Consider the following 9,011-nt stretch of genomic DNA (forward strand, 5'->3'; position numbering starts at 1 on the left):
GTTATGGCTGAGTCCTGCCCGCCCGCCTTACCCAGCAGTGGCCGGGGGTGGGGGGGGTGGGGGGGTGTCCCAACCCTCTGCCTCCCACAGCCCGGCTGCAGCAGCTCAGGGAGGCTCGCCCAGCATGTGCTGGAACTGGGACTAAAGAAAGGACGAGGTTGCGGTCCTCCCCACGTTCACAGGACCCAGAGATGGTGCCCAAGGCGCCTGCTCTCTCACTACCGATGGGCCCGCCAGGGGAGATGAAGGGCTGGGACTCAGCTAACCTCCAGGGAGCCCTGCAGCTGAGAGATTCTGAGTACGTGCCCCCAAAGGTTATGTCTACAGGAGGGAGGCCCCGCAGCAAGAAGATGAGGGTGCCAGCCGCCCTGCAAGGCCACCGAGGGCACCATGAGCCCCACCCCCAACACATGTCACCTGGGTGCAAGACACCTTCGCCATGGTGACTTAATGACAGACCCTCTGTTATAATTCTACAACTTCCCGCCTCAACCGCCCTCAGACCACACCCCAAACCGCCTCTCCTAGATCACCCAGCACCCTGCGCCATCGCCCAGATCTCTCCAGTGCACTCTCGTGTACTCTATGCGTTTGAGTCTTTGAACATCACCACCCTCTGAGTGGACCCAGCAGCAGCCTCGCCCTCCTCTCCCTCCACTGCCAGGTAGGCAGGCAGCCCCGCCTCCCACAGCCAGGGGGCGGGGCCAAGACTGGGCCAGAGTCTTTCTGGGCCCTTCTAGATGCCAGACCAGGGTCTCCCCTCAGGTCTCCAGGCATCAGCTTCCAGGTCATCAGGGCTGGTGGTGTCTGGGGGGCTCCCAGCAACTGAGATGAAGACAATGAAAGCACTAGCAGGAGGCAGGGGGTGCGCTCCATCTCCAGGGTAAAGCCCACCCAACACGGCCTGGCACCCAGGAAAAGCCTCCTGCTATCCTGGACACGCGTGCATTTCCGTCTGCACTGGCTCCCCCTCTGCTCCTTGAGGGCCTGGTAGAGCTCCAGAGAGGCCTGCGGAGGCGGGGTGACCCCTTTTCCTTTAGGAGGATCTGCTTGTGATGGCCCAGACCACCTGTAGTAACAGGGGGAAGGTGAAAAGTAAAATGAATCTGAGTGACATGTGGACTCAGCAAGCTGAGTGAATGAAGTCGGAGGAGCTAACCCTGATGCCACACCATCGTTTGTCCTGGCCTGGCCCTTGGTGAACTTGGTGGCCACTGTCAGCTCCCCAGAACAGAAGGACAGATGGCTCTTTTTCCTTCGGAGGCACGGGAGTCTAGAGAAAGAGAAGGGCCATCTGAAGACCATTCCCCTCCAAATTTTCACCGAAGACATCTGGTGTAGTTTCTATTCCAAAACCATAACAGTGAGGAGTTGAGATACAGAGAATGATGTTATCCACATGTCACTGCCAAGGCTAAGCATGACTGGCTTTGAGAGGGATGACCAATATTGGGTCACTTCTGGCAGAGAAAAGGCACCGTGTTCACTTATTGGGCATGAATGTCCCTACAGAATCAGCATGATTCATCTTCGAGCCTCTACACTCCCGTGCAAGGCTCAGAGGACGCCACCAGCCCCTTCAACCTCCCAGAGCTCTGCCTCATGGAACAGCTGCCCCAGCAGACATGGTGCCAGGTCACCCCGAAGCCCAGAGGCCTGGCTGCGGCCCAGCAGCTCAGGGACTCGGGGCAAAAGACCTTTCAAAGGAGAAAGGTCTTCAAAGTTAAGACCTCTCACCAAGCAGCTCTTTGGGTGGCACGGTGGCACTCACCTGGATGACTCGCCCACGTCACCAGCCTCTCCTGTGCCAGGACAGCTGTTTGGCCTGTCTCTGCCAGATCTCTGCAGGTGGGACCCTGTGCACAGACCCGTCTGGGAGATGCTTGTTTGTGTTCATCAGAAAGGACCTTTCACCGAAGGAATATTTAGACCGTCTGCCAGCATGGAATCTTGCAGAGCTGAAAGAGAACCTAAATTCTGGAGTCGAGGTCCACCTAGACCATGAATCTGTTTTTGTGATCACGTCGGTTTTCAAAGATTTCCTGGAAGTGCTCTGTCATCAGGTCTCTATGATCCCGGGGTCTCTGTAATGGATCCAGAAAAGGATGAACAGGAAATAAACAGAATTCAGAGACTGTTGGACCAGCTTCCGAGAACCAGCGTTGTTCTCCTGCGGCCCCTTTCCAGGGCATTACACGACATCGAACAACATTCCTCGTCCGGTCAGGGGACTGCGTTTAATTTGGCAGTGTGTGTCACTCCCAGCATGCTTTGGCCTACTTCCTTCAGCTTAGAATGAGAAACACGAATTTATAAAAAAGGAGTATTCCACTTGTTCAATTTCTGAGTGAAAGTTGCTGTAGAATATTTGGAGAGGAATTCACTTCCCTCTTTGGAGAGGCGTCAGTGAGACAGAATACCGCAGACGGAGCCTCCGCCACCTCTGATACAGGGAAGACGGCTGTCCTGACAGCCGGGAGGGTGCGCTGAGTGAGGACCGAGATGCCTCGTGCAGTGACCTGATGGAGGACCTTGGTGAGGGGAGCAGAAGCATGGGCTGCCTCTTAACCCTTCATGATGACGACCTTGACCAACCTGAGGTGGAAGAAATGTTAAACCTGAGTGACATTGACTTAGACTTTCCTAAAGAGGAGAGAATTCAGAAGCAACAGCCCCTTGAATCCACACCTGTGGCCAAGTCTGTGGCATCTTGCAGCCACATGTCACCATGTGATTGTCCCAAGAACCAGCCCTTGGAGGCTGACACATCGGACACCCTCTACCACACACAGGAGAGGCCTCAGAGTCCCAGCAGGGACCAGTGTGGCTCAAACCGTGACACCGAGGACCAGCTGGGCACACTGAGTTATCTCAGGGAGATCTCTGCAAAGAAGCAACATTAAATGACCTGTGGGGCCGGTCACTTGCATGGAGAGGAGGTTTATCTGGATTGTGGAAAAGAAGACACCCTCGAGTGTCCATTACACATGCGTCTGAAACTCCTCAGACCAGCACACGGTGGCAGAAAGGTCTGGCCTGGTTGAAACACTGGTCCCCCAAAAAGAAAGAAAGGGAAGTAAGATCAGATAAAAGGGAAAACAGTTTATCTAGAAAAACCACAGTATTACCTCTGCATGCCTCTGGTGTTCCAGAAGCTACCTCACCGGAGGCTAAGCAGAAAGACATCCGCCCAAGGGCAATGGAGGAACGTAGAGCAGAGCAGGCAGCCTGGTCAGAGGAGAGGGAAGGGGTGGAAGCGGAGTAGAAGCCAGGCCGGGCAAACAGATGGTATCGGAGTCAAGCAGAAGGCCTGGTGAGAGTAGATGGATGGAGTGGGAGGCCAGGTCACAACAGACAGAAGGTGTCAGAGGTGAGCAGGAGACCTGGTCCGAGCAGAGAGAAGGTGTCAGAGGTAGGCAGTAGGCCCTGTTGGAGTAGCCAGACGGTGTGTACAGTGAGCACTCGACCAGGCTGCAGCAGACCGAAGGCTTTGTAGCCCACCAGAAGCCCCACTGGAGCAGGGGGAAGGTGTTGGAGGCAAGCAGAAGGCCAGGTCCCGGCAGAGGGGAGGTGTGGGGGCAGCTGGGATCAGTTGGCTTTGGGCAGAGACTTTGGAAGGCGTCAGAGCTAAGCAGTCAGCCTGATACTCGATCTGTATGAAATCCATGCTGTCTATTAATTGAAGTACCATTCTGCAAATAAAAAAAAGAAACTATTATTTTTTCAAAAATTTTAGCAAGGTAAGATCAAGATATTCCATTTTATTTAGAAGAAGGGAAAATGTGTGGTATTACACAGACATGTTTCAAATAGTATCAATCCTTTTCTTCATTCATTAAAAAGTACCGTAAATGCAGAAATGCAAAAGGCTTTCCTTCCTTCCTTTGAGAGAGGGGAAGGGAGGGAGAAAGAGAGCGAGAGAAACATCAATGTGAGAAGGAAACATTAATGAGTTGCTTCCTGCATGTGCCCTCACTGGGGACCCAACCCACACCCCAGACACGTGCCCTGACCTGGCGTGGAGCTGTTGACCCTTCAGTTTGTGAGACCAGAGCTGGCACACAGGTCAAGGCCAGCAGACGTTCACTCTGGCATCGCTTGCCAGTGTGCTTTTAATGTTGCCTGATTACTTCTTTATAAGATGCTTCCTCATTGGATCTATCTCAAGATATACTTTATACTGAGAGGGGGAAAGCAACTACTCTTCAATACCTTCTCTTACTTCATCTTGCACAAATAGCTTTGAGTGCCTTGCAGTGTGGGGCACAGAACAGCGCAGGGAAACACAGAATCCCTGCCTTCGTGAACCTTACACTTTGGCAGAGAAGAACAAAGAAACACCAGCATCAGCTATTCCATTGTGATGGGTGCTGGGAAGGAGACAAAGAAGGGTCCGGGTGGAAGACTGGGGTCGGGAGGTGGGGCGCAACCCTGGCTACGTGGCCGTGGGCCAGTGTGTAAGAAAGGGAAGATAAGCTCACACTGGACCCTAAAGGGTGTGAAGGGGCCGCTTAGGAAAGCAGGGTGGGTGGATGTGTGTAAAATCCTGGAGGCAAGAAAGATGTTGTCATATCTGCGAAGCTTGAAAAAAATCTCACCTGATGAGAAGATAATGAACAAGAGGGGGCAGAGGATATGAATTGAGATTGAGGGGGAAGATGGTGTCAGACGAAGCAGGGCCTGCTGGGCTGACATAAAGATGCTAAATTTTATTCTAGAAGCAATGGAAGAAGGGTTTAAGGAGGGGAGTGATAACCTTAATTAGTCTAAAAATAGCAATGATATTAAATATGTATGCACTTGTTGTGTGCCTGACACTTTTTAAAGGACTCAACATTGATGACACTTCCAATAACACTATGAAATGGAACCAAGGTAATGCGCACAGAGAGGTCACAGGGTTTGTCCAAAGCTTGTAAGTGGCAACGAGGATGTAAACCTGAGCAGTCACACGCCGGAGAAGTAACAACCTGTGTTTATCTAGCAAGCATCTATCATCTGTCTTTTCAAAGTTGAGCATAAGTTCCATTACGCAATGCTTACATCCACGAGGATAGACGAGATTTTTTTCGGGGGGTGGGGGAGTGGGGATGGGTTCAGTTTTGGGAGAAGAACCCGGATGAATCTAGCAAGAAACTGACAATCAGTCAACTCCTAACAGCAGGAACCTCAGGATGGAGAAGTGACCGGAACTAGGAGAGGGAGTGTCCTCACGAACAGTGAGGGCTGGGCGCTGCTGCCTGGTGCGCAGAGCGGAGTGAGATGAGAGAGAAGTCTGGGATCACATCCTGGGAACAGTTCAGGACCCTGGACAGAGGAGTTTGCAGGAACCAGTGTGGGAGAGGCTGACAGGTGGGGTGAGGAGTGGATGAGAGAGGAAGTGGAGGGGGACTGTGTAGACAGCTCTGTAGAATGTCGCGGTGACAAAAGAGCGAAACGCCTGCAGGGAGATACGGTGTTGGGGAGAGTGCACTCCCACATGCGTGGGATAAAGCAACAGAGCGTGTGTCTGTGCAGAGGAGAGAAGAGCAAGACTTCGGGATCCACAGGTGAACGTCCTGGAGGAGACAGAGCAGGCCAGGGGTTAGGGAAGACGTGGGAAGTCCAAGTTCAGCCCTCGGTGGACGAGGGAAGTCCAGGCCTTAGCATCTGTGAGGAAAGGCTGCGTGACAGGGTAGCAGAGAGCTTGGGCCAGTGGCTTCTTGCTCAGCATTCTGCAAAAGGGCAAATAATGAGAAAATCTAACACCGTTTATAATGGGTCGCCCTCTCTGCCAGTGCTTTACCCAAGTTGTTTTGGGTCTCAAATCAAAACAAACAACAGCCCTGATTCAGTATTTTTAAATTTTAATTAAAAGCTGATGGAAGGGAGAGTCGGAGAAATTACATGATTTGCCCCAAATCTCAGATTCACTCAGTGTTGGAGCTGAAATCAGAGGAAGAGCGTTCTGATGCTAAATCTGCTTCCAGAACCAAACTTTTCATCACTGACCAGTAAGTGGGGGGCGAGGCTGGGAGGGCTGACCCCGCCGTCCCACCTGTACGCCCCTGGCTGCTGGCGGGGCTCAGAGCAGNAAATCTAACACTGTTTATAATGGGCCGCCCTCTCTGTCAGTGCTTTACCCAAGTTGTTTTGGGTCTCAAATCAAAACAAACAACAGCCCTGATTCAGTATTTTAAAATTTCAATTAAAAGCTGATGGAAGGGAGAGTTGGAGAAATTACATGATTTGCCCCAAATTTCAGATTCACTCAGTGTTGGAGTTGAAATCAGAGAAAGAGCGTCCTGATGCTAAATCTGCTTCCAGAACCAAACTTTTCATCGCTGACCAGTACGTGGGGGGCGAGGCTGGGAGGGCTGACCCCGCCGTCCCACCTGTACGCCCCTGGCTGCTGGCGGGGCTCAGAGCAGGACTCCAGTCTCCTGACACCCAGTCCAGTACTTTTTCTGCTGTACCTGAGTCTCTGTTGCTTTAGGGGAAGGAGGCATTTCAAAGTAAAACACATGACGCTGATTATGAATTGGTTCACTGGGGACTTGGAGGCATTTCCAGTGGAGATCACAACAATTAAAATCATGGAAATCAGATATAATTGTTTTTCCAGACAAAAAGTTAAGTCAAAGAACTCTCTGCGTGACTAGTGTAGATTTTCTTAATGAGAACTTTGCATATATGCAATTGGCTTTTTACACAGAGTTTTTAAAGTGCCAGATTAGCTTAATTGGGATGCTGAGGTGATCAGTCCCAGCCTGATTATGTAAGAAAAAACACAATGGAAGAAGGAGTTGTGCCTTTTTTTTCCCCTGACACATATGTACTACAGAAGCAATTTAAAGGAAGTCTAAGACTTCTTTGTTGAACAAATGTAATGTAAAATAGCCGTGGCGATTTTTTTAAAGGTTATGTGTTTTGATAACATTTCTTTCCTACATAATAAGAAGGGTTCTGTGTAAAATATTTCTAATTAAATGGCTGTCCGATTTCCAAGCTCTTAATGTAAAATGCCAAGAGAAACTTTAAACTTTCAGACTGTAAGGAGACTCTGTTTTTCACTTGATCTTATTATTCACTTTATAGTTTCAGTCCAACACCCTGAACACCTTCGGCTTGTTTGTTTCCATTTTATTTCTGACTCCCTGTTCTGACCCATTTAATATCCTCACACGGGCCCGTGTGTCCTGTGGGAGCCTGTTCAGCACAGACATCAAACAGCTTAACACAGGGGCAACCTAACAGCACCCCAACTCGTATCCCACAGGTTGAATTTCTCAGCCAGGATCCTCTGAGGTTCCACAGGGTCACAGATCTGTCCCGCAGAATGGTGGCCACCGTGGGAACACCCACCACTTGGGCCTGTTTCCCTCCTTCCTTTTTAGCCCCTCCTCTTCACGCATGCTCCCCAGGATGGCATTTCCAAATACAGGAAGTGCATTTGCATGGCCCAGGCTGAGACCCTGACAAGAATGCAGTTCCCCCGCTTCCAAAGCATCAAGGGAAGGCACGTGGGTCTTTAATTTCCACATCCCAGTGTCAAAATGGATCTCTTTGTTAAAACCCACAGACACACACACACACACACATTTTCATTTCGGTGTTTTTCAACTGCTTGTCTAGGTTTGTGTTTTGATAAAATAAACATTTTGGGTTGCGTAAAATCTTGGAACTTCATTCTGCAAAAATGAGGAAAATGATGCATCAGTTAATGGTTTATAATATGATAGTGTGAGTCACTGGCGGGGGCGGGGGTTGTTGTTTAAATAAATCGCACAATCTTCTCCAGTTTCTATGCCAATCCCTTTTTGGTATCTGCCATTAGATGAGAAGAAACGTCTATGAATTTAACATAAAGCCCACATTAAATCAAATGGGCTGCTCTTGTCAGAGGCAGAAATGAGAGAAAGCTTGTGAAAGAATTGTTTGAAGTTGGATTAAGAGCAAGCAAAAACCTAGGCATGCGTTAGTCAGTGTCCCGTACGGCCTGTTAATCATGTACCTGCGCCTCTTCCTGAATGGGGTGCTCAGCAGGGCCATGCTTGATGATGCCAAATGAAAGAATTCTTTTGTCCTGCGTGACTGCTGTGCCATAACACAAGACTTAGCACGGCCAGTATCTATAATAACGGGGTGGGCTGCTGTTAGCTCCTCACTGTGAAGTTGACTGAATTTGACCCAGAGGATGGATGGGTGAATGAATGCATAGGTGGATGGATGGATAGATATAAAATGGTAGATACAGATATGGATTATGATAAAAAGATATTTGCATGCTGCTGGTTATTTACATGGATAAAAGTGACCCATGCATATTCTGCTGGATGTAATCATTATCTCATTATTGCATAGGAAGAATTCAGAGCTGAGAATTTTTTCTTAAAATGATTTTTATCCATAATGGCAATCCAGAATTTTCCAAGTGCCAGACCAATGAATGGATTTAGATTGTTGTAATGTGCCTCCGATATTACTTTTTCCTGATATTGCTAAGTTATTAATAACCTGAAAAACATATCTGCACAAGGTAAGCCAGTGGTTTTCAATTCACAGAACAGCGATCCTGTATCACATTACTTGTTAGACAACAATAATAGGTAACAGACCCACAAACACCATCAAAACCTCAAAGAAAATCACTCCACACAAGGAATTTTTGGCTACATGAGCCCAAGAGAGGGTTTGAGATGATGAGCCCAAGATGACCAGAGGAACTTGGGATGCGTGCTCAAGCTTGGTTTTGTGCGTGTATGTGTTCAGCTGGTCCATTCATCCAGATCTCTGCCTGTCCTGGAGATCGTGCCCATCACTTATTTCTCTGCAGGGAGATCAGAGTCTACATTGCTCTGTATTTCAGTCATGTCCTGAATGTAAAAATATGAAGAGCAATTTGGAGCTGAGATACATCCTTTGTCTGAGTGAGAAGTTGTACTTCACAGGGCTCTGGGGTCTTGCAGCTCAGATCTGGTTTTAGAGAATGACAGGAAATCACAGTCGATTTTTAGATGGATGGTGACATC

The 9,011-nt window shown here is 49.1% G+C and overlaps 1 pseudogene; it reads left to right on the forward strand.

Annotated features, from left to right (window-relative positions):
* The first annotated feature begins 224 nt into the window (after positions 1–224).
* Positions 225–2,903, forward strand: LOC118979502 (rho GTPase-activating protein 20-like; annotated as a pseudogene).
* Positions 2,904–9,011: the final 6,108 nt, after the last annotated feature.

This window comes from Sturnira hondurensis, unplaced genomic scaffold (assembly GCF_014824575.4).
Source record: "Sturnira hondurensis isolate 20B ecotype Veracruz unplaced genomic scaffold, ASM1482457v3 Scaffold0022464, whole genome shotgun sequence".
NCBI classification, from domain to species: domain Eukaryota; kingdom Metazoa; phylum Chordata; class Mammalia; order Chiroptera; family Phyllostomidae; genus Sturnira; species Sturnira hondurensis.